We start from the raw sequence: 24388 nt of genomic DNA on the forward strand, positions 1-24388 counted from the left end.
GGAACCTAGCTTCTGCTGTAGCACAACTCAGAAAACCAAATTCTGAGCTTGATTCTCAGCACGGTCCTTCCTCTGCCTGCCTATCAAAAGAAATGGGAACAAATTTTGATAGTTGGATTACTTTTTTTCCTTTAGGGACCTTTGGCTAATAACAGCAGCCTATGAATTCCATAATGATTATAGTTAGCAGTGCTCCCAGGTCTCTTTTTTTTTTTTTTTTTTTGCTCCCAGGTCTCTTAAAGGCTAGAATATTTCATAAATGTGTGTGCTGTCTTCCCTCTATACCCATCCAACCTACTACAGGTGAATTTCTTTCTTTCTTTTTGTAGTTTTTGGCTGGGGCTGGGTTTGAATCCGCCACCTCCGGCATATGGGGCCAGCGCCCTATTCCTTTGAGCCACAGGCGCCGCCCCAGGTGAATTTCTTAATCTTGATCTTATCTCACATCAGGGATCCAGGGATCCCACCACACAAGCTGACAGGAGGAGTCTGTTGTCAATTGACTAGCAATTTCTCTGATTCCAGAATTCCACCGTAGGGCTACTCAGGGACCAACTAGCTTAAGTTGGATTCTCCAAGGAGCAAACTCTAAGGCAAAGTACTTGTGCGCTTTATTTTGGAGAGGATCCTAGGACACATTGACAGGGGAATGGGAAAGTGAGAGAACAAAAGCAGAAAGAAAGTACAGGTTATTCCCACCAAGGGGCAAGGAAGCTGGGGCATTTATCCCTCAGTCTCCATCATTGCTTTATGGCTGTTCAGTCTTCCAGGCATTTCTGTCCTCTGCTGGGCCCAGCCTGAGCACCATGGCAGTCAGAGGTGCACGTCAACACAGAGCAGCGGAGGCGGGCGGCAGCAAGCCATAGGGAGCCACAGGCAGGGCAGCGATGTCTGCCCCCGGGGCTGTTAGTTCAGAGCTTAGACCACATCACAAGGGGCCGTATTTAGTGTTCTTCCTCTGGAGTGATTTCATTACCAGGCTTTACATGGGCTCACCCATAGCATCAGGCTTACATTTTTTTTTTTACCATTTTCATTATAGCAGAAGAGAAACTTCTTGCCTGAGAACTTAAAACTGGTCCTCGACTTAAGTCTCATCAGTGCTAACTGGCCAGACTTCAGGCAGATACTGTCTCTGAGACATCCTGTGGAAACACGTGGGTGCGATGGACCCCCTGATCTGGCCTGGGCATTGTGCCCAGAGAAGGCATTTGCTACACCCTAAGTGCACAGTGGGAGACTGGGGCAGGGTTGCTTCTTACAAAGCAAAATCTCCACAGAAGAGTGAGTGGGAACCAGGTAGTAAAAACAACTTGTACTACCGCTTGTTTAAGAATCTCTTAACAACAGTCTTGGGCCATTTGCTCTGATCCGGGCTCACCGAGGTGAAGTTGTTAGTCAGCTCCTTAGGTCTCATTTGCTTCACAATTTCTCTTCTGTGCACATTTGAGATGCTGCATTACTACCAATTATGCCACTTGTTTTGGCACAGGCCATTTTTCAGTAGAGATGTTTTCTATTATCAGTGAAGGGGTAACATACTCAACATGCATTAGGTGAACAGATGAACCAGTCAGAGCAAGGTCCCCATGTTTCGGGATATCTGGGGAATTGAAAGGAAATTCACATTTATCAAGCACCTGCTATTTTCCAGGCTCCACGCCAGGAACTTTGTGTGCCCTTTCCCTTCTAATCCTTACAACCATGTGAGGAGGTTGCAACCACAGGCATTGTCAGAGGTGAAGGCTCACAGGGGTTGAGTACCGTGCAAAGCTCTTTCAGCTGGCACAGGGCGGAGCTTGAGGCCCTATTCTAATGCTGTTGGCCCCATGTATACTGGGCATCTTGTGATTTGGAGAGGAAGTTAGTGATTGTAATTTCTCATAAATATGGTGACACTTCTGTTAGGAGGCAGCAGCTATCTTTAAGGGAAATCTTCACATGACCATGACCATGTTCATAGGAATGATCTTAAAACCATCAGATGTAAGGAGAAGCAAATTCTGTTCGTTTCCACCCCCCACTTTTGGCTATTAGAAAAATGCATATTTAGTGCTTTCCAGTGTTAACATCAGGATGAAGCTCAACATTTTCTTCTACAAAAGAAGGATGTAAACGTTCCCTCCCAGGTAGCTGCTGAGTATTTGAGAGGCGCCTTCCCCTAGTCCTCTAGCATGTCTCCATGCAGGCACCGTGGGGCACGTGATGGTCAGTCTCTGATCACAGCACCTGAGCCACCATTGCCATCACCAGCCTGCACGATACTTTGGAAGATAATGTGGGAGGACACGGAATATGTTTTTTTAAATGGTTCTTACCTTTCATCTTTTCAGTGCACATTTGATGGAAATTGTTAGCTTCGAGGTGGAGTACCTTTCTGGCTATTTATTTATTTCCTCTTTATTGTCTCAATCACAGTATTTTTGGATAAGTAAGGAGACCCCTGAGAGGGGCCGTCAGAACTGGGCTCTCATCTTATCTAATGCAAATAACAATAGTATTAATAATAATAGTAAAAATGGCAATATTAAAAATGCTAAGTATTCATTAACTCTACTATTTACAAATAAGCTTTCCTTGCTAATTAGACAAATATTGATTGAGCACCCATTATGTGATAGGTCTCTAGGCAGTTTTCTATTCACTGCAGATATATTAGGGAATACAACAAGACAAAGATAACTGTCATTGTGGCCTGTGATGTTGTGTGTGTGTGTGTGTTGAAAGAGGGATGAAGAGAAATACCATAAACAAAATAAGTGAAAGCTGGAGTATTTCAGCAGTGAGAGGCTTTATAAGGGAAGATAAAACTGGCAGCAGCTGGGGAGTCCTTGGGGCCATGGAAATGTTACAATTTAAAATTGGGCACGCAGGAAAGATGCATGGGTGATTTTGAGCAGAGATCTGAACGAAGCAAAGAAGTGAGGCGGGGAAATCCCTGGAGGAGGAGCTTACCGGGCCTTGAGGAGGCTGCATACCTGGTGCCCTCCACGGAGAGCAAGGAGACCACAGTGGTGAGAGCAGGTAAGTGAGGAAGAAATCATTTCTGACTGAGTGAGAGATGTAATCCAGGCCAGGTTGGGTAGGGTTTCCAGGGCACTGTCAAGACTTTGATTTTTACTCTCAGTGAGATGGGAAACCATTCAAGGATTTGAACTACAGAATTGATGCAATTAGATCTAGGTTTTAAAAGTACTATTTGAACTGTGTGAGAATGAAAAAGAAGCCGTTTGCCTAATTGGGGAAGCAGTTAGGAGTCTGTTGGAAGAATCCAGCTGAGAGGTAATCATGTCTCAGCCAGGTGGTCGTGTGGTGGGAGTAAGGAGCATCATTCTTGGCTAAGCATTTTATAGACAGTATCTCAGTTAACTAGCTTTAAGGATTTGCTGGAATAATTTCACTGATCTGCATGTCAGTTTCATCATCTTTAAAACAGGAACATAAAATGGGTTTTATGTCTCAATATTGGCTGAAGGACATACAGTTACAGCTCTGGGGAGGAGCCCTCTGTGCCTGTTGAATGTGCTAATAAACTGGGGGTTCGGGCAGGATAGAAGACTTAGGGGAAAGGCAGGTTCCTTGGGAAAAGACAGAGCCTATAGGTAGAGATCTGTGAGAGCCCATGGTCCTTGTGAAACTGAATGTCCACACAAAATAAAGAGAAACAGTTTCAAAAACTGGTTCTAAAAATGAGGCATAGGAAAGAGAAAATTGCGGAAGAGTATAATCTCACTGGAGGCCCCAGAGAAGCAATTTACACCCCATTTGGGGATCAAAGCTATAGGAAAAGAAATAAGAGGCTCAGTATGTATATTGCGCATATCAAGTACCGCATACTTTCTTACAGAAAATATTGGAAGTTGGTTGTTGGAATAAATGTGCATAGTTTGTTCATAACAACACTGGGGGGCGGGGAGAAGCAATGTGGACAACAGGAGTCCATGTTTTCCTAAAAAGTTCACACCACCCCACTGTAGAGAAAATTATTAATCTCTAAGAGGAACAGACACAATTCCCGGGACATCAGAGGGTCCACCCCTCTGCCGGCTCCCTCTGCATCTTCGTCCTTCATTCAGAGGAAGAGGCTTCTGTTCACAAGCCCTGCGATTCCAGGTGGGGGGCTGTGCAGTGGAATAAAGGGGGTATCGTCAAAGGAGCCTGTCTGTGTCCCCACACGTGCGCAGCTTGAGAGTTGATTGGTCACGCAGAGTGATTTAAGAATATAAACATTTTGTGCACAAATAGGATAACAAGAACAAAAGAGAGATTCAATGATTTGATCTATTATCTGGATCAACGTCAGGATAAATTGCAAAGACAGAAGAAGGCCAGTGTCCAGCTCCTTTGCCCCACTGCCCTGTGATTCGCTGTCACCCAGCCTCTCGGCTGCCTGAGACCCCGCTAAGCCTATCTGTGTTAGCATAACTGCTGCTTTGCTGAACTTCTCACTTTTCTTTCAAACTGTACCTTGCCTGATAACTGTTCTCTTTCCCTGTTGGTCCTGACCAGGTCACAGCAATGGCCTGTTCTGCAGAGCTGCTGCCCCAAGCTCTGCTGTCTCTCGCCCTGGAGGCCAGACCCCGTTGGCTTCCTCCTGCACCTCCGGCTGCTCCCGGGCTGTTCCTCTACTCACTCCTGCCTTTCTGGTGTTCATATCATCGTCCTGGTATTTTCCTTCTTAGTACTTAGATACTCAGTTTGAAATGCATATAAGGAAGCCATGGGAGATGTTAAAGAATCATTTGAACCTACGAGTCAGTGGCTCCCCAGGCATAGTCTGAACTGGAGAAGAGCGTCTAGGAGTCAGAGAGACTGCACTGTGAGGAAAGCCCCAGGCGTGAGACGGGCCACACAGAGAGTAGGCTTGGAAGAGACATGTGCCTTAGAGCTACCCAGGGAAGCCCAGTCCTTAAAGTTCAGGTAAGGAACATTCAACGGGCAAAGGAGACTGAGCAGGCGTAGCATTGGAGGTAGGAGGCAAGCTAGGAAAATAAAGTGTCACAGGAGGTGAAGACAGAATGTAACAGGAGGTAGGGGACAGTCATTAGCCAGAGCCGGTGGGGCATCAACCCGTGAGTGTCTGTGGGATTTAATGACCCTGATGTCTCAGGAGACACTATCTGGTGGAGCTGGTGTGGAGGTAGAAGCCAGCTGAGAGGGGTGTGAGGGCAGAGTGGGGAATGAAAGAGAGGTGCTCAGTAGGAACATCTCTTAAAGTTTGTGAGGAGGAAGATGCTGATGGAACAGTAGCTACGGGGATACGTGGAGCTTAAAAATGTGCAAATTGAGGAACGTGGTTAAACAGAGGCGGAGTTTTGTTGAGGGAAGATAAATTGTTCACACAGAATGACAGATGGAAATAAAGAGATGAAAGGATCATGAATGACAGATGTAATGAAGAAAAAAAGGAAATCTTCAAAATATTATTAATGTGTTTTGAGAGAAAAGGGATGTTTTTGTGGGCTTTAGACATGAAAAAGTGAATATTTCTTGGCTGTTGAAAACATAACAGCAAAAACAAGTAATTCCACCCAAATTAGATGGTAGAGCTAGACACAGAAAAGAGATGGTTTAATAACTAGAAGAAGATTTCTCAGAAGATGGGGGGCAGGGACGGGAATCCAGAGAGAGGGGATTGTCGTAGCTGGAGGGATAAAGGAGTGAAGGAAATGACGGGCAACACATCTTTCAGGTAGGTTTCTTGGTGGGAAATTGAATTTCTATAAAATGGCATTTATATATTTTTAGGTGAACTAAGATGAAACGAAAGGAGATTCTTTAGAGCAGTGTTTTTCAACCTTTTTTAATCTCACGGCACACTTGAACTTATAGTTAAGGTTCCACGACACACATAAATTATGTTGGTCAGAAAAAAAAAAAGAGTAAAATAGAGTACACTTACTGTGCTTTGAACTTCTTTCAAAAATAATTTGATTAATGATCTTTAAAATTTTTCATGGCACCCCTAAGATCCTCCCATGCACACGTTTGAGGATCACTGCTCTGGAGCATGACTGCCTGGATCGGAATCCTGCCTCTGTCTTTCACCATACTTGGGCTTCTTCTTCTTTGCCTCAGTTTATCTATAAAATATAATTGATGATAGTATTTGTCTCATGTATTAGGTGAGTTATTAAAAGCAAAACACTTTGAAAGTTCTCTACCAAGAAAGCTCCATCACATGTTAACTATAATTATTATTATTTTTTCATTACTATTATTACATAAATGTAGTGATAAGCATGAGGCTGTTGATGGACTGTGATACAAAGGGAAGGAGTAAGGTTTGTGACAGTCACTGTGATGTGAGAGACTTCAAAGTGACAGGAGAAACACAGCTGTCGTGCAGAATGAGGGGTCAGTGATCACAAATCTCTAAGACAAATTTCTCCACCAGGGCTTAGCTGTTTAAGTGCAGCTATGGAAAAGACATGGCAATTGGATTCATCCAAGCTGATGCAAGGGTTGTTTGGTTTTTATGGTCCTAGAGAAGATTAAGGTGACAAAATAGTGAAGTGTATTGATAAATGGTGGGAGTGGAATATTATGGGATTGTAAGTGAACACATCTGGGTGCTGCTAGATAGGGAGATGGTTGAGGTGCCAATGGATGAAGGATTAGTTGGGATTGAAGATCAGATAGAGAAAAAATCGAAAAACACAAGTCTGTGTTCAGAGGAAGGAATTGGCTTTAGTCCTGCTGGAGGCAGAGCCATTTGGGGATGCTTCCCAGGCCCACGTGACTGAAGGAAAGAGTCAGTGAGGGTATCAGGAGATGAAGAATTCTCTCAGTTAAAACCCTCCAAATCAACTCAAGCAAAGCAAGCAACAAATAAAATATATTGGAGCCACACACACACACACACACACGTGGTGCCAAAAATATATATACATTTTAAGAAATCTTGTTGGAAGTAAAATTGATTATTTCCAAAAACCGTATGAATTGCAGATACAACGGCTGTGCGTCATGCTTCCTGTTATAGTTCAGTACCTTTAATTCAGCTTTGAGAAGCAATCCACAGATAACATCTGTAAAATGTGGACACAGTTTTCGGGTACGCTCTGTTTATATGTGGAACCACTCCAGGGCAGCATGGCCCTAAGCTGTCTATACAAGTGAATCCAGAACTCTCAAATCAAGGGATGTTCTGTGTCTTTCCCGCCTCCCGCCTGAGAATGTGTATCTGCTTCAGTATTCGTGGTCAGCACCCTGGCCTTCATGGTGTGGCTGGCACATCAAGAAGGACACTTAACACCTCCAGATATTAAATATCTTTCTGTTCAATTGACTCTTAGTCTTGGGAGGCAAGATGTGATTGACACAGCTTGGATCGAGTATCTTCCTTGGTTTAATCAAGCGTGCCCGAGGAATGAGTCAACATCCTCCTGCCAGGACTCCCAGGGGTCAGATTCTTGCACAGAAGGTCAGTTCTCAGAGAAAGGGGATCGAGACATCCAGGAGATGTCCGTGAAGGTGTTCGTCAAAAGCCTTTGGGGAACTGAGATGCCAGGATGTTGGAGGCAGTATTCAATTTAACCCATGATCATGGCAGGTTTTAAGGGGATAGACTGTGAGCTTGGTGTCCAAATTGTCATGGGCAGAGTGGTGTTATCCAGAAAAATACTGTGGAGATTCATGTAGCATGGACCCATTCAGTCACTCATTTTAAAAATTGCGTTATTATTTTTGTAAGGCTGAGCTTCCCTATGTTTCCCAGGCTGGAGTACAGTGGCTATTCACTGGCACAATCACAGAACACTGTAACCTTGATCTCCTGGCCTTAAGCCGTCCTCCCACTTCAGCCTCCTGAGTAGCTGGGATTATAGGCTCATGCCCCAGTACTTGGAAAGCATTCATTCATTTTTAATCAATAAATATTTATTCAGCCTACATATTGTGACAGGCATTGATGACAGAAGACCAGTACCGCGAACTGGTAAGGACCAAGAATTATGCAGGCAGGGATCTTCACTCCACTATTTATTGCATGTGTGGCATTGAGCAAATCATCTGGCTCTCATCTCCTGAGATGGTTTTCCCTTTTGAAAAATAGAGAAAATAATCCTTATCTCTGACTTTTAAGAATTAAATGCTACAATACTGGTCAGGGTACTTACCTTAGAAGCAGATATAGAAAGAGCCCCAAACATGGCAAAAAGCTAATAAATAAATAGTCAGATTGCTCGAGGATGACAGGCCAGTAGAAGAGCAAAGTGAAAATTCCCCTAGTTCTGTGCACAGATCTTTGGGGCATGGAGGTGAGACTGACTTTAGGGAAGGAGAAGGCTCCGGGAAAGCTTCCAGCAGATGCTGGGGTGGGTTGAATTTTGACATATGCATTGGAGTTCACCTCACAAACAGAAAAAGTACATTCAAAGGTGCGAGGCATGAAACCATATGCCTCATTCCCAGGGCTCTAAGTAGTGGAGGGTGACTCTGGAATAGCCTTATTTGTTTATGGTGATGGGGCAGGAGAGAAGGCTGGGTGTTACAGGCTGTCAGTAGCCTCACAACTTAAAATGGTGTTTAAATGTTATTATAAAAATTAGAACCATATAGAACTACATGAGAACCATTGGCAGAGGCAACATTAGCCCCATTACTAAACATGGGATGGCAGAACAAGGAGGGCCAGGGGAAGGCAGGCTTAAAACAACTTGGCCTTGTTACCGTACCTGGCACATGTGATCACGAGGTGCTAGACGGCAGAGCTCTTTCTGCTCAATCTAGAGAGTTGGGTCCCAACAGCTTAAGTGTTAGACCCAGGCCGTGGTTTGATGATAAAATACATCCACCGTGTGAGTCAACTGTCCCTATAATCTTAGTGATGGGGGTGGCGATGGGAGTGGGTAGGAGAGGAGCTTAGGTCTGTGACATGCGGACCCCAAATCCACGTCCCTTCCACCTGTAGCTAACCCTTTCACAAGGGAGGGTGTGCCAGGGCTTACCCCTGGGAGCACTTGTGCAGTGGGCGGCAGCGCTGGGAACAGAGCTGAGTGAGCTGATCGTATCTGGGTCATCATCATGAGGGAGCCCAACCCGCCCAAGCAGAGGGAGGGAACAGAGGTGCCACTATTCCACAAATTCTTGCCGATGAATATTAGACTCCATTCAAAGTATTTCAGAAATATTTCAAAGGAAAATACATAAAAACCTTAAGAGGTTTCTTCTGCATAAAAAGTAATTCTTAATGGCTAAAATTTTGGTACAGAAGAGACTTTACAGTGGCAGACAGAAGACAGGTGGATCTTATTCTAAGCAATAAATGTGATTGGGGAAAGACACAAAGATTCATTTTATTTATTTTTTTTATTAAATCATAGCTGTGTACATTAATGCATTTATGGGGTACAATGTGCTATATACCATTTGAAAGATGACAAACTGGTTAACATAGCCTTCACTGCACTTTCTTAATTATTGTGTTAAGACGTTTATACTCTACACTTAATAGATTTGACATGTACCCTTGTAAAATGCACCATAGGTGTGGTCTTACCAATTACCTTCCTTCCACTCATCCTCCTCCCTACCTTCCCCTCCTCCTGCTCTCCCCCTTTCATCTTGGGCTGTAGTTGAGTTATAGCTTTCATGTGGAAGTGCAGGTGATTATATATTAGTTTCATAGTAGGGCTGAGTACATTGGATACTTTTTCTTCTATTCTTAGATACTTTACTAAGAAGAATATGTTCCAGCTCCATCCATGTAAACATAAAAGAGGTAAAGTCTCCATCTTTCTTTAAGGCTGCATAATATTCCATGGTGTACATATACCACAATTTATTAATCCATTCGTGGATCGATGGGCACTTGGGCTTCTTCCATGACTTGGCAATTATGAATTGGGCTGCAATCAACATTCTGGAACAAATATCTTTGTTATAAAGTGATTTTTGGTCTTCTGGATATATACCTAGTAGAAGAATTACAGAATCGAACAGCAGATCTATTTTTAGATCCTTAAGTGTTCTCCAAACATCTTTCCAAAAGGAATGTATTAGTTTGCATCCCCATCAGCAGTGTGGAAGTGTGCCCTTTTCTCCACATCCAAACCAACATCTATAGTTTTAGGATTTTGTTATGTGCCCTATTCTTACTGGCAGTGGTTCTCAACCTTCCTAATGCTGCAACCCTTTAATACAGTTTCCTCAGGTTGTGTGGTGAGCCCCAACCATAAAATTATTTTTGTTGCTACTTCATAAGTGTAATTTTTCTACTGTTATGAATTGTAATGTAAATATCTGATATGCAGGATGTGTTTCGGTGACCCCTGTGAAAGGGTCATTCAACCCCCAAAGGAGTTGCAACCCATAAGTTGAGAACGGCTGCTTGCTGGACTTAGATGATATCTCAAAGTGGTTTTGATTTGCATTTCTTTGATGATTAAGGATGATGAGCATTTTTTCATGTGTCTGTAGGCCATGACCCTGTCTTCTTCAGAGAAGTTTCTATTCAAATCTCTTACACACAATTAGAGGGATCACTAGTTCTTTTCTTATTAATACATTTGAGTTCTCTATGGATTCTGGTTAACAAAACTTTGTCAGAGTCATAACCTGCAAATATCTTCTCTCATTCTGGGGGCTGTCTACTTGCTTTACTTACTGTGTTCTTGGCTGTGCAGAAGCTTTTTGGTTTTATCAGATCCCAGTAATGTATTTTTGGTGTTGCTTCAATTGCCTGGGAGGTCCTCCTCATAAAGTATTATCCCAGGCAAATTTCAAGAGTTTCCCCTGCACTCTCTTCAAGTATTTTTATAGTTTGTGTCTTTTTTTATACCTGGAAAACCCCAGGGACTTGACTACAAAACTCTTAGAAGTAATCAGAGAATACAGCAGCATCTCAGGATACAAAATAAATACTCACAAATCAGTAGCTTTTATATATACCAATAATAGTCAAGCTGAAAAATCAGTCAAGGACTCTATTCCTTTTACAGTAGTGCCAAAGAAGATGAAATATTTGGAAATTTACCTAATAAATGACATGACAGATCTCTACAAGGAGAACAATGAAACTCTGAGAAAAGAAATAGCTGAAGATGTTAACAAATGGAAAAACATATCATGACTGGGAAGAATCAACATTGTTAAAATGTCCATACTACCCAAGGCAATATACAAATTTAATGCAATCCTTCTTAAAGCACCACTGTCACACTTTAAAGACCTGGAAAAAATAATACTTTGTTTTATATGAAATCAGAAAAAAACTCAAATAGCCAAGACATTACTCAGAAATAAAAACAAATCAGGAGGAATCATACTACCAGACTTCAGACTATACTACAAATCTATAGTGATCAAAACAGCATGGTACTGGAACAAAAACAGAGAGGTAGATGTATGGAACAGAATAGAGAACTAAGAGATGAACCCAGCTACTTATTATCATTTGATCTTTGATAAGCCTATCAAAAACATTTAGTGGGAGAAAGATTCCTTATTTAACAAATGGTGCTGGGTGAACTGGCTGGCGACCTGTAGCATACTGAAACTGGACCCACACCTTTCACCATTAAAAAAAGTTGACTCCAAATGGATGAAAGACTAGAAATCCATTTTAGCACAGAGTATACTACATAAGAACTAATTCTTCACAGGAAACCATAGTTTCACTCATACTTTTCTCAAAACATACCACATGTAAGTGAGATTGTGCAGTTTATCACTTTGTACCCCTTACATATATACAATTATTGTCAAAAGTAAAATCTAGAAAAAGTGAAAAAGACACCAAAAACAATTGCTTCCTTAAGTTGTCTTTCTAGCTTCACCCTACATCTTGCAGCTGTAAAGACTGTAGACATGGTCAAACATATTGTGTCTTAGAAGCTTTGAGACTTACAGGCTGATGATTTTCTCTCTCCCCTTCTTTCCCTCCATACCTCTGAGATTTTGTCTTGACTCAGAACCAGGTCTTTGTTTTTAATTTTTATTTTTAGTGTTCTTTACCTGATTGCACTCAGTTAGGTCACATTCTGTACAAACCTTCAAAGAGAAGAAGGGGCACTTAGAACTTAATCTTTAAAGTGCTGATTACCAGTTCCTTGATTTCTCTCTGGGGGCCCTAAAAAGACCTAAGTACAGAGAAATGTTTGGAATTAATTTCCCTTCCTCCCTCCCTCTCTTCCTTCCTTCCTCACTCCTCCCTCCCTCCTGAATCCTCTGAAAGTACACTCAGATTTGAAAGTGATGATTACAGATTTTTTAAGCTATTTATCTCATAGTTTTTATTTATAAAACCCACTTTAGTTTTGTCCCCAAAGGATTGTGACTTGGGGAAAATCTTTTCTTATTTTTTCACATGCCAGAGATTTTTTTTTTTTTAAGAGATTAAAATGTTCTTTGTTTTTTCTTTCATTTTTGATTCATCCTGTGTGGTCCCATCTTCCTCTCCTCCTCGTCTCCCCTTTATGGCCTCTGGCTCCCCCCACATCATATCTGGAACAAGATTATTACATCAAGTGATCTCTTTTTATGAAGTTTTCTCATCAGCGGCTTCAGTGTAAGTCGGGTGTGCAGAGATGTGATTTACCACCACTCAGGACAGAAAGATTTAATGTATTCACACCTCTGGAAGAGTAAGATGAATGAAAAAACGCCTGGGAATAAGAATGGTGGGTTCCCTCACTAACCCCTGCTAGAGTGGGAAGTTGGCTGCTGAGGCAAATGAATGGAGCTCACTTAGTGAGATGCACGGTGTTTGGAATTCAGGTAGGATGTCGCTGTACTCGCTGCTGAATGTGAGCACTGGATAAAATGCCTTGTCCTGTATGGAAAGGATCAACTCATCACCCTTATCATAAGTGCTGTGTACAGAATTGAGCAGAGGGAATGCTGAGTGGGGCTGCAGGGGAGGACAGTGATGTCGTGCTTTCTGAATCAGGAGATGGTGAAGCAGGGTAGGAACCAGCCATGCGTGTGAATAGAGAGATGTGCGAGGTCTGACAGTTACGTTCACAAACTCATCCCAGAAGACATGCTACACCTCATTGCTGCAGTCACTAGATGGCCAAGAGGAGCACGTCAAAGGTCACTGCAGTGATATTCAGCAATCAAATATGTAGCACTTTTTCTAGGATGAGTTCATGAACTCAACTGTTAGACCTTCATCCTGTGACCCCTCTGATGGCCATTGCAGGAAAAGAGTGACAGAACTGCTCTGAAGGGTGGACTAGGTGCTAATGTCAGTGCACAGCTCCCAAGGGAAGGACCTTGGAGGTGACTGCGGTGATATTGAGCAAAGAGGTTTGCAGAACTTTTCTAGGAGGAGTTTATGAACTCAATTGTCCAATCTCGTCTGTCCTCATGCTCCAATATTTGATTTTTTTTCCTTTGAAAACTAACCTATTGAGCTTAAATGAGAGTTGACCATTTTTTTAATAAGGTTTTTGACCATAAGGCACTCCCTTATGGTTTTGTCTTAAACCTGTTGTGATTTTGCAAAACAAATATCAATGTCAGTGATATTTGATGTTTTGAGGAAAGTTCTACATCTGGTCCTACATAATGAGCACCTTCCTTTCTGGCTGGGGTTCTGGACTGTGGGACTACTTTTGGGAAATTCTGTATTGTGTTTTAGGATTTTTTTGAGTCAAAACTTGAACTTTTTATCGTTCTAGAATAATTCTCTCAATTTTCTTAAAGACTCTCTCAAAACATAGTTCATGTATCAATTTCATCAGTCACTGTGCTGCTTTAGAATGTGTGTGTGTGTGCACATACATTAATATTTCTGAGAACTACTCTTGACCTGTGTGTTAGAATTACTGAAAAATAAAGCTCAGGAACCTACCTTATTACTGAACACTGAAGGGAATCTTATGTAAACTAAAGTCTAGATCTATTCATATAAAAAGATTTAGGAAAAATTAATAAAGAGCATGTAAATTCCCACTTTTCTGTGTGTCCTCTGTATCTGAGTTTATTTGGTCCTCATGTCACACTACAAGTCGGTCATTATGATTTCGCAGATGACAAACTGCAAAATGAGTTAGGTACAAAATGAGGTTTTATCTAGTCTAGTCTCAAAGCCCACCTTCTTTCCTTTAGGGCACGCTGACCCCTTCACCCTCAAGGTGGACTGTGTCCCTGGGACTCTCCTCAGCTGCCCTGTCCTGTCAGCCAAGATAAACAGACACTCTTGTGCAATGGTCTACTCTGAAGTCACAGCATCTCTTCAGCGGCGTCACCCACTGTCCCATCTCACTCCTTTATAGGTAGTTCAAACTCAAAACAAGCTCGGATGATCATACATTAGTGTTTATTACGTGCCTTGCTCTGCCAGTCCATCCACAGGCTGCTCAGAGCCGTCACAGCAAACACCTCACAAGGCGTTGACCTGCTGCTCCAGGAGCATTTCGGTTTGTGGGATTTGACCCTGGAGCTTTGGGTCTCAGATCACTGAGCCCTGTGATGACCACTGTTCCTCTCTCTGGTCAGTCTGGTTTATGCACTCAGGTACTGTCCTCTGACACGAGAGTTGTTATTCATACAGCACACATACACATCAGTTACAGTTGGCTAAATGTGACATTTGAGTACCAGCTTTTAAATTTTGGTTACCAACCTCTTGGTACCAATTCCCTTTTAGAAAATTATTTGGGAAATTAGATTTGAGTGCTGTTCTTTTGACTTACGTGCTGCGCTGAGCAGCAGTGTCACTCTGAGGGTTTACCAGCAAGAAGGCAGAGAGACTGAGGGAGGCGTGCCCTGGGTGCCACCTTCATCATCTACCAACTTAGTCACATTGCAGGTCGCGAACTTCTCACCTACTGTTCAATCCCTTCCTCCTTTTCTGTGTCCTCCCATTATTAATGTCACTGAATCCTGGGCAACCACAAACTTGTAAAACAGAAAGGGATCCTAATTTCCCAGCACTGCTCAGGCACATCCTCTCCTCTCCAGCCCGTCCATCTTGGTGAGACCCTCATGGTTTTCTCCTTTACTCTTACCTTTTAACTGGTTTTACTTCAGGCTTCTCATCCTCAATTATCATACGTGGTTTTCCAAAGACAAACTTGCCCTTTTGACTCCCTGCTTAAAATCATTTAATGATTTCCCTGCCCACCTGCCTCTCCCTCTACTACCACTGTCCTTAACTACTTTAACGGGTCAATCTCAAGCCCAGCCTCATCCCAGACGTTTTGCTGTACTAGAAATAGTGTGGTGTCCTGAAATGTGGTCTTGTCAATGCTTCAGACGTGCAAATATTCCTCAGGTCAGCCCAGTCCCCCGAGTGTGGCCTCTGTGTCTAGCAGGTCCGGCCCTGCCCCAGCATGTGCCCTCACCTCATGCTGTGGAGCTTTCTGTGCTCCAGCAACACTGGACTTCTTCCAGCGTCTCCTCCTCACCACTCCTGCTCACCACGTGGCCTTTGCACATGCTATTTTCTTCATCAGTAAAGACTTTCCGTATCTACTAACAGAGTTAAATCTTACTACTCTTAGAAAATCTTTTATCCTCACAGTGTGACCAGAAGATCCTCTGGTGGGTAGATGAGCAGAGACCTAGGTAAGCAATGTCCAACATGCAGTCCATGGGCCACATTCCGATTTTGTGAGAACATTTTTGGCCTGTCTGTGGTGTTGGATATCATGAAAAACATGGGTGGATCTTTCTTTTGCTAATCAGCTTTTGTTAGTATTTGGAATTTAAAATTTTGCCCAAGACAAGTCTTCCCCCAAGGTGGGGCAGAGAAAAAAAAATTTAAAAGACAACACCTCTGGCCTGCAGACTCTGAATATTGAATCTTTTCAGCCATCTCAGCGGTGGCCCAGTCAGTCCCGTCAGCAGGCTCCTGAACTCAGGGCTTCCCTGAAATTTCTGGCTTTGGAGTTAGCCCTACAATTTTGGATGTGGCCAGCAGGCCACCACATGCCCATCTACAGCAGCGTCTTTAGATCCTCAAGACACTCATCCTCATCGAGTTTATTCTCATTCTTTCTTGGGAAAGACCAAGTATAAATACAGCATGTGAACACATGAATTGATACTTGTAACTATGTAATTATATTAATATGTGTATGATTACATATGTGTGAAATGGTGAATCTATCAGGACACATACTGATGCAGTGAATGCTCACATACGTGCGTGCACACACACACACTATTCCACAATTCCACTAAGCCTGAGAAGGGGGCCAGGTAAATAGACATGTTAAAAGAAAACACATTCAGCCTTCACTAACCCCCCTTATTCTCCTGCTGCTGCCTCTGCCATGTGCCAAGCGCTGTGATAAATAGCTCACGTACATTGTCTCATGTGACCACCCTCTGATGAGCTCTGCCTTACAAGTGAGATTGTGCAGAGACAGGGTTAATTGACTCACTCAAGGTCCCATGGTTGTCACAGGCCCAGGTACAAATCCAGGTTAGAGAACTCAGGAGCCACTTTAACCCCCAGCATCTTGCTCAGCTGAACTGTCTGACCAGCAGTAGCGGCAACTGTGAGTCGTTTAGAAATTCAGCTGCTCAGTTCTACTCCAGACCTTCTGAAATGGAACCACAAAATTAACGAGATCATCAGGTGATTCATACACACTTTATGGTCTGAGAAGTACTGTGACAGCCACGTGACTTTTTAATTTCATAGGGAGGTCAACTTTCTATTTCTCTTCTCTGAAAAAGAATATTTTCTTGCTCTGATAGTATATATTTGCTTCCTGCATTTGTAGTGATAGGTGCAGGAAAAATAGGCCTATATCTTCTCTTTGGACAATTTGAAGTTTGTAATCTTTAGTTACTGTTCATATTAATCTCTAAATGTTAATGTACCTGAGATCACACTTCATCTGCTAACTACAGAATTTCCTAGGTGACAAATATTTGGGGTATGTTTTGTGAGTGAGAATATGGGAAAATCAATGGCTCAATTGTTTTTTAACTAAAATGTTTGGTATAAAAACAGGATTAAGCTACAAGAATCCTTGTATTAGCCTGAAGTGATTGTTTAGCTGAAAGAAAATGTTATTTTTGTTTGCTATTATATTTGGGTCTGGAAGGCTTTTTCATAAAGAGAAAATAAATAGGAGGCAGAGTTTATGGGATTGTTGAGTGTGAGGAAGGCAGGGAGCCCTGGAAGCTCAGAGAAGTGTGATGACGTCTGGTGCAGAGGAGCCTCCCAGCCGGCGTCACGGCGGGACGTTAAAGGATGCTTCCTGGTGCCAGGTGCTTTCTGCACAGTCTGAGCTGATTTTGTTCATCTCTGTTGTTTCTTGGCCTCATCAGGGGCCTTCACTTGCTATTTCCTGTGTTTGCCTGTGTCCCAATTGAGGCACCTTCGTGATGGTGACAGCCCTCTCAGCAGCTTACTGAGGATCATTTGTGCTGGTTTGGGGCCACGTCCTAATCTGTAAGGTTTGGGAAAGCTGAGCAGGGCTTGAGTTTTGCTGTGTCCTGTGGAGTCATCTCAGGCTGTTTAGTTAACCTCTCTGAACCTTTCTTTTTACATAGAAAAATAGGAATAGCAATGACTCTCTCACAAGGTTATCGTAAGTCTTGAATGAAGACACGTACCAAGCCCTTAGCATGATGTCCGTCACATGCTTAGCATAGGCTGAGCATCCCTAACTCGAAAATCTGCACTCCCAAGTCAGCAGGGACATGGCACCACAATCGAAAAGTCCTTAACTGATCTCACGGTATAGTGAAACACAGTCAAAACTTTGTTGCGTGAACAGCATTATTTTTAAAATATTGTATAAAATTACACTTGGGCTATACATATAAGGTACATATGTAGCACAAGTGGACGTTGTGTTTAGACTTGAGTCTCATCCCCAAGATATCCCATTATGTACAGGCAAATATCCCCGCAAAAAAAAAATCCCAAATCTGAAACATGGTGGTACCAAGCATTTGGGAAAAGGGATTCTCAACCTGTATTCAAATTTAAATTACTTCACCACGAGAAGTTTACCTCCTATTCTGCTAGCCATGAAAGAAAAAGTTGTTTATAATTTATTTCATGTGAGTGTGGATGGTGTGTGTGTGTACATCGGTACTGGCATGGGCTGGAAGCCGCCCAGGGCCTGGTCTGGGCACTGGACACCTCTCACTGCACTGACTCTGCTCATAGGAGGACTCTGTCTCCGCACCCCATTCTGGAGAGGAGGCAGGGGATCTGTCTACAGCACAGATTTTCAGTGGATGGAGCTGCTTCTGCTTCTGGATCCTGATAAAGCCATGGGCAGTGTTGCTCAGGGCAGGCAATAAGAAAGTATTAATTGCTTAACTATTCTATCAAGGAGACCTTTGAAAATGTTACCAGGTAGCATAAAAGGCTAAATTAAAAATATATTTGAACATTTACCACCAACCCCCATGGTAGCAGGTTTGGTATTAGGAAATAAGTCACTGTGGAGGAAGGAGAGGGAGGGGCTGAAAGAGTAATTTCCAGAAATGGGGTCTCAGTGAACAGGGACATGGCCTTGACTGAGCCTCCAGCCCGCACAGACAGGCCGTAGTCGGCGTGACGGGCAGCAGCTTCTGGGAGGCAGTTTTCTTCAGCGCATGGAAGGATTAAGAACTCCTCCGGGAACAGAAAGCTCACCCTGAACAATCACACATATCTCTAACAGCAGAACATTCTAAATCTAAAGTTTACTAAGATAAGAATACATTTATATACAATTTCTGCCCACTCCCACTGTCCCCTCCCCCTCAAGGCCATTTGACAAAATAGAAGGAAATTTGGGAAGTCTTCTGCGTGCACCTTGCTTTGTTGTACTCATCACAGACCTGCCCCCAGCCTACTTCCACTGCTGCTATAATTAAAGTTGTCCTAAGCTCTATTTGCCTCTAGAAAAGAAAATGGGAAGACCTCACAACCGCCAAACACCTTGCTGACGGAGGGTCACACTGCAGCCTGAATGACTTTAGTGGTGTAAGCTTAGCTTTCTAAAGTCGAGCCTTTCATCTTTCATTGTGGAATAAAATTGTTGTCTTCCTTCTTTTAAAGAAAATGCAAGATTGAGCACGTGGATAATTTTTCCCGTAGAATTTAGATGGGGGTGTCTTCCACATGGGAATAACACACCCAGTGAATATCTTACTCCACCCAGGAGCTCCCTCACCTCAGGGGGCTGGGCTGGGGCTCCTGGGCTGGAGGCTCTGCAGGGGCGACGCTGGGCCCTGAAGACGCCCCCCGCCCTCCTTGTCTTCCCTCTCTCCACCTTTTCCCTTTGCTTTCTTTCTTCTTTACCCACTCTTTCCACATGACTTTTACCTGCCACTGTGTAAAATAAAATCTATATGTTGTTTTGGATATCAGATACCATTTTAGCTAATTTTAATGTAATTATGCTGCCTTTCTGATGAACTATTTCTAAGTGTCTATATCTTGAAAAACCATATGTACTGCCATTTGTTAAGTCATAGCTATGTGCCAAAAACTATGTACTTTACGCACCTGTCCTCACTTAACGAAGTTTCATCATCTGTCTCATTTTCGTCCAGGAAACCAAAGGATAGGTAGGGTAAGAAAGTTACCAGGCAAATGGGATCCGATGATGAAGAGGCAAATTTAGTCCTATCTGAGCCTTGATAAATAATTTAGTGAGAAAGACAGCAACTCAACAAGAATCCTCAATATGGCATGATTGGTTCTTTGCTAGAAAAGCACATTCAGGGAAGGGCCAGCTGTCCAAGACTTGGGTGAGGTTGGGTGGATGTTTTTGTAAAGAACGATGTCTGGGCTGAGGCCTGGGATCAATAGTGGTTAGGCAGCAATGGCAGAGTAGACCAGGTGGAAGTTGCAGAAAGTCAGGCTTTGTAGGAAGTGAAGGAAGTTTCTTATGGCTGGTGTGTGAGATTCAAGAGGGGATGATTATGAGCCATTGATAAATTGCATTATATAGCGAAGGTAACGAAAAAGCAAAGGTTTTAACCATAGAGAACGATACGATTAAATTTGTCCTTTTTTTATTTTTTCCAGTTTTGGGCCAGGGCCAGGTTTGAACCCACCACCTCTGGTATATGGGGCCAGCGCCCTACTCCTTTGAGCCACAGGCGCCACCTTAAATTTGTCTTTTTTTAAAATTGTTTTTATCGCTTTAGGGAGTACGCATGCAGTTTGGTTACATGGATATACTGCCTAGCAGTGAAACCTGGGCCGTTTGTGTGACCACCAGCTCATAGTCTAAACTAACTGCACAAGTCCTCATCCCGCACCCCCCCCCCACATCTCCAACATCCACTGTGCCCTCTCTATGTCTGTGTGTGCACATCGTTCAGCCTCCACTTGTAGACGAGAACATTCCTTAGTTGACTTTCTGTTTCTGAGTTATTTCAGTTAAGACAATGGCCTCTAGCTCCATCCAGGTTGCTGCAAAATGCATAATTTCTTCCTTTTTTTTTTACGGCTGAGGAGGGTTCCACGAAGATATAACCTCTGTTTTCTTTATCCAGTCATTGGTTGATGGGTACATTGGTTGATTCCGTATCAAGGCTACTGTGAACGGTGCTATGATAAACACACGGGTGTAGGAAGGACCAGCCTGACGGCACTGGGGGGAACAGGGATAGAAGGAGATCAGAGATGGGCCTGGCTGGGAATCTGTGTGAGAGAGGATGGTGGCTGAACTTGATTAAAATTCAGGGCACAGAGAAATGAAGAGACTTAAGAGATATTTTTTAGGTAACTGGATTAAGGGACTGGATTCCTAACCTGGGGGACAGTATAATCTGTTTTTTAAGAGTGTGTGCTCTGGGGACAGAGTATGTGGGATTAATGTCTACCTCCACTGCTTACCTTCTGGGTGGCCTTGGTAGGGCATTCAACTGTTACATGCATCCATTTCCTAACCTGCAAAATGCATCCTGGTGAAGGTCACCTGAGCTCAGACCTATAAAGCACATGGAAGGGCGCTTAGCCACAGTGAGCCCTCAGCACAGATTAGCGATTACTTTTTGTGCTACTATCCAGCTTTCTGACATAAAAAGCCTATTCATTCACTGAATTCATATTCAGCGCCAGCTACGTCCCAGTGGTTCATTCACTCTTAGGGTTTTAATTTTCTCATCTGCAAAATGATTGCCTTGGAGAAGTTCTCTGGGTCGCTTCCAGCTGGAATTTGGTTAGACTAATATTCATCAGCACTGGGACTACTGTGCTGATTAAGTTGCAGTTAAGGAAAAAGGGACTCATTTCACTAACCAGGCCTCTGTGTGTCATTTGTCAAGCCTTCTCTGCAGTGGAAAGCAGGGAGGAGGAACGTAATTGATTCCACAATTCTGAGCGACTCCCTATTAAACCACAGAACAGGGGATTTACTCCAGAGCATTTAGTGACTTAGCAAGAATGTGCCACAAGGATTACCAGGTTTACCTGGGCTAACATTGAGTTTACTTTCCCAGATGTTATTAAGGTACTTTAAACAAAGCAGTGTGGGAGAAGGACAGAAAGAGAAACAAAACCAGTCACTGTTTTGGTTCCAGCCTCTCCTGGGAGGAATCAGAGGCGCAGGCCGACAGGTAGGCTGGGAAACTTCCTAGAGTTAAAGGTGTTTCAATGGATTTCCCACTGAGTTGAATAATGTCACCTACAGCTGCCTCTTGCACTCCAAAGGTTGAGAAAAGGATGATTAAAAAGTAAAACCTTTACAACAAGAATGTAGCATTAGCTCTTGTCTGTCCTGGAGCACCTGCCCTCTACCATATTTCACTGCATCCCTTTTCAGTTTGCTTATAGCCCATCTATCAACCCTGCAAGTAGGCTGAGAGTATCACACTTAATTTCCAGAAGGTTCGCAGAGTTCACATAATTTACCAGGCCCACACAGCCAGGCTCGGTTACTTTGTTTAAATTATCAATTAATTCCAGGCGGCGCCTGTGGCTCAGTGAGTAGGGCGCCGGCCCCATATGCCGAGGGTGGCGGGTTCAAACCTAGCCCCGGCCAAACTGCAACCAAAAAATAGCCGGGCATTGTGGCACACGCCTGTAGTCCCAGCTGCTGGCGTAAGCCCAAGAGTTAAGAGGTTGTTGTGAGCCGTGTGACGCCACGGCACTCTACCCGAGGGCGGTACAGTGAGACTCTGTCTCTACAAAAAAAAAAAAAAAAAAATTATCAATTAATTCCATTAACTGTTTTATTTTTTACTGATAATGCAAGTAATATGATTACTTGTGGGGGGGACACCAAATGTATTCATGAAAAACATACTACCAATCACCCCCACATTTTGACTAAACTCCTGGAAATATTTCGAGACATTTCTTTCTAGGCCACATTCTCTCTTTCCAACCCACACTTCCCACATAAGTACTTTTTAAAGAAAATGTTATACGGAGAGAAAATAAGTCATGAGGTGAGAATGAAGTAGAAAATAAATACAAACGCAAGCTGCTTCACTCCTTTATGATCACAATGACTAAAATATGCAAACTAGTCCAGAGGTTCTTAGTACATACACACCACACACCGCTCTGCTGAGAAAAAGGGGTTCTTATAGTTAAACGATGGAGCCTGGGTCACAGGTCCTGAGTATGTGGGGGCAGGTGGGGGGAGCAGACAACAGGAGAGAGGGGGTCGTGGACTCCTGTTCTCTTACAAAGTTGTAATCACATTATATTTACAAATTTCTTCTTTTCAATGGACCTTATAACATAATCATTACTCCTGTTCACATAAACTTTTCATGAGCCTAATTTTCCATAAAGCCAATAATAGCTCCTACAGAGCTGTAACAATTCTGGGGCAGTCTAGGTTTAGAAAAATTAAATAATCATAGGAATAAACCATGTCAAGTTCCCTGCTGGTAGCTATTTGGGCTGTCTTGTTTTTTCTTCATTATAAATAATACGAACATTTTCAGGTGTTAAAAAATGTCATTGATGTGGTGGTAATGCCACACACGAAAAAATCTGACATTGCATCTGAGTGTCATCACTCACAAGTTGAGATTCGTACTCTGGATAAGCCGCCTCACTTCTCTCTGCAAAATACTCGTTTGCACAATGAGAATTGTAATATTTGTCATTTTGCTTTTAACACTTCCTTTGTAAATGCAATGAATAGAGAACTAAACAAGTAGACAGTTAATAAACAGCACGAGTTATTATTACACAGGACTTTGTCTGCTGGTCTTTAGTATTTTAGATTGATTTTAAAGATAGATTTATTAAATGAGATTGTGGGAAATGTGGAGTTTCATTCAAGATTCTTGATGTGTATTGACAGATTATTTTCCAAAAAGTTTTGTCAATTTACTCACTTTAGAAACATGTGAGTATCATCTCATTATAACCCTTCTAGAAACATTACATGATGTTTATTTATTAGTAAAAAAGGTATCTTATTTTGACTTATATTTTATTCTCATTGACAATAAGCATTATTTCAATTGTTCATTAACTATTTCAGCTTTAATTTTATAAACTTTGTTTTCATCAAGAGATTTACTAACTTTTAAATAGTAAGTATACATCTCTTACAGGGTTTTTGTCTGCCTTATATATTTTGGTTTACTTTATACTGTGTGTGTGTGTGTGTGTGTGTGTGTATGCAATTACTTATTTAAAGATGTCTTTTTTTTTCTTAGACAGAGTTTCATTCTGTCACCCAGGCTAGAGGGCCATTGCATCAGCCTAACTCACAGGAACCTCAAACTCCTGCCTCAGCCCCCAAGTAGCTGGAACTACAAGTACACAACACAACATTTGGCTAATTTTTCTAGTTTTAGTAAGAGGCAGGGTTTCACTCTTGCTGGCCTCAAACTCCTGAACTCAAGCAGTCCTCTCGCTGTGGCCTCCCAGAGTGCTGGGAGTCTGGTGTGAACCGCCACACTCACTCAAAGATTTCTTAAATGTCCTATTTCTTCAACTTTGTCCATTATGTTTAAGGTCAGAAATCCTCTCTTCCAAGGAGAAGAAGTATACTTATTTTCCTCTAGATATAATCCTGGTTCATTCTTTTTTTTAAAGGAGGAGATTAGAAAAGATGAGAGTGACTTGGATATGAGATTTTTTTTTCTTTTTAGCAGAATGATGTCCAGAAGTTCTCTCTTTCTGCCTCAAACAATGGAGAGCACGAGAGCCCCAAATATAATATGATATTTGGCAAAAATCCAAGAGTCAAGGGTGCAGCGGGTGAAGCGCCCAGGGCCCGGGAGAAGACAGGACTGGTGAACTCACTGTGCCAGGGCCAGGGCAGAATCCCATCGCTGGCCCCCTGACGAAGGTGGCAGGGGTATTACTGACAACCCTTGAGGAACTGGTAATCGTGAAATTGTACTTAAAACGCAGTCCTCTGAGCAGCACAGGAAGCTCACAGGATTCACCGACAGAGAAGAGAGAAAGCGAACCTTTTGCAAGAGAATGCAAGTGACAGAAAAGATGTCTTGTTTTCTTGATTAAACACACAATATGGTATTCCTTCTT

This window comes from Nycticebus coucang, chromosome 12 (assembly GCF_027406575.1).
Source record: "Nycticebus coucang isolate mNycCou1 chromosome 12, mNycCou1.pri, whole genome shotgun sequence".
Taxonomy (NCBI): Eukaryota; Metazoa; Chordata; class Mammalia; order Primates; family Lorisidae; genus Nycticebus; species Nycticebus coucang.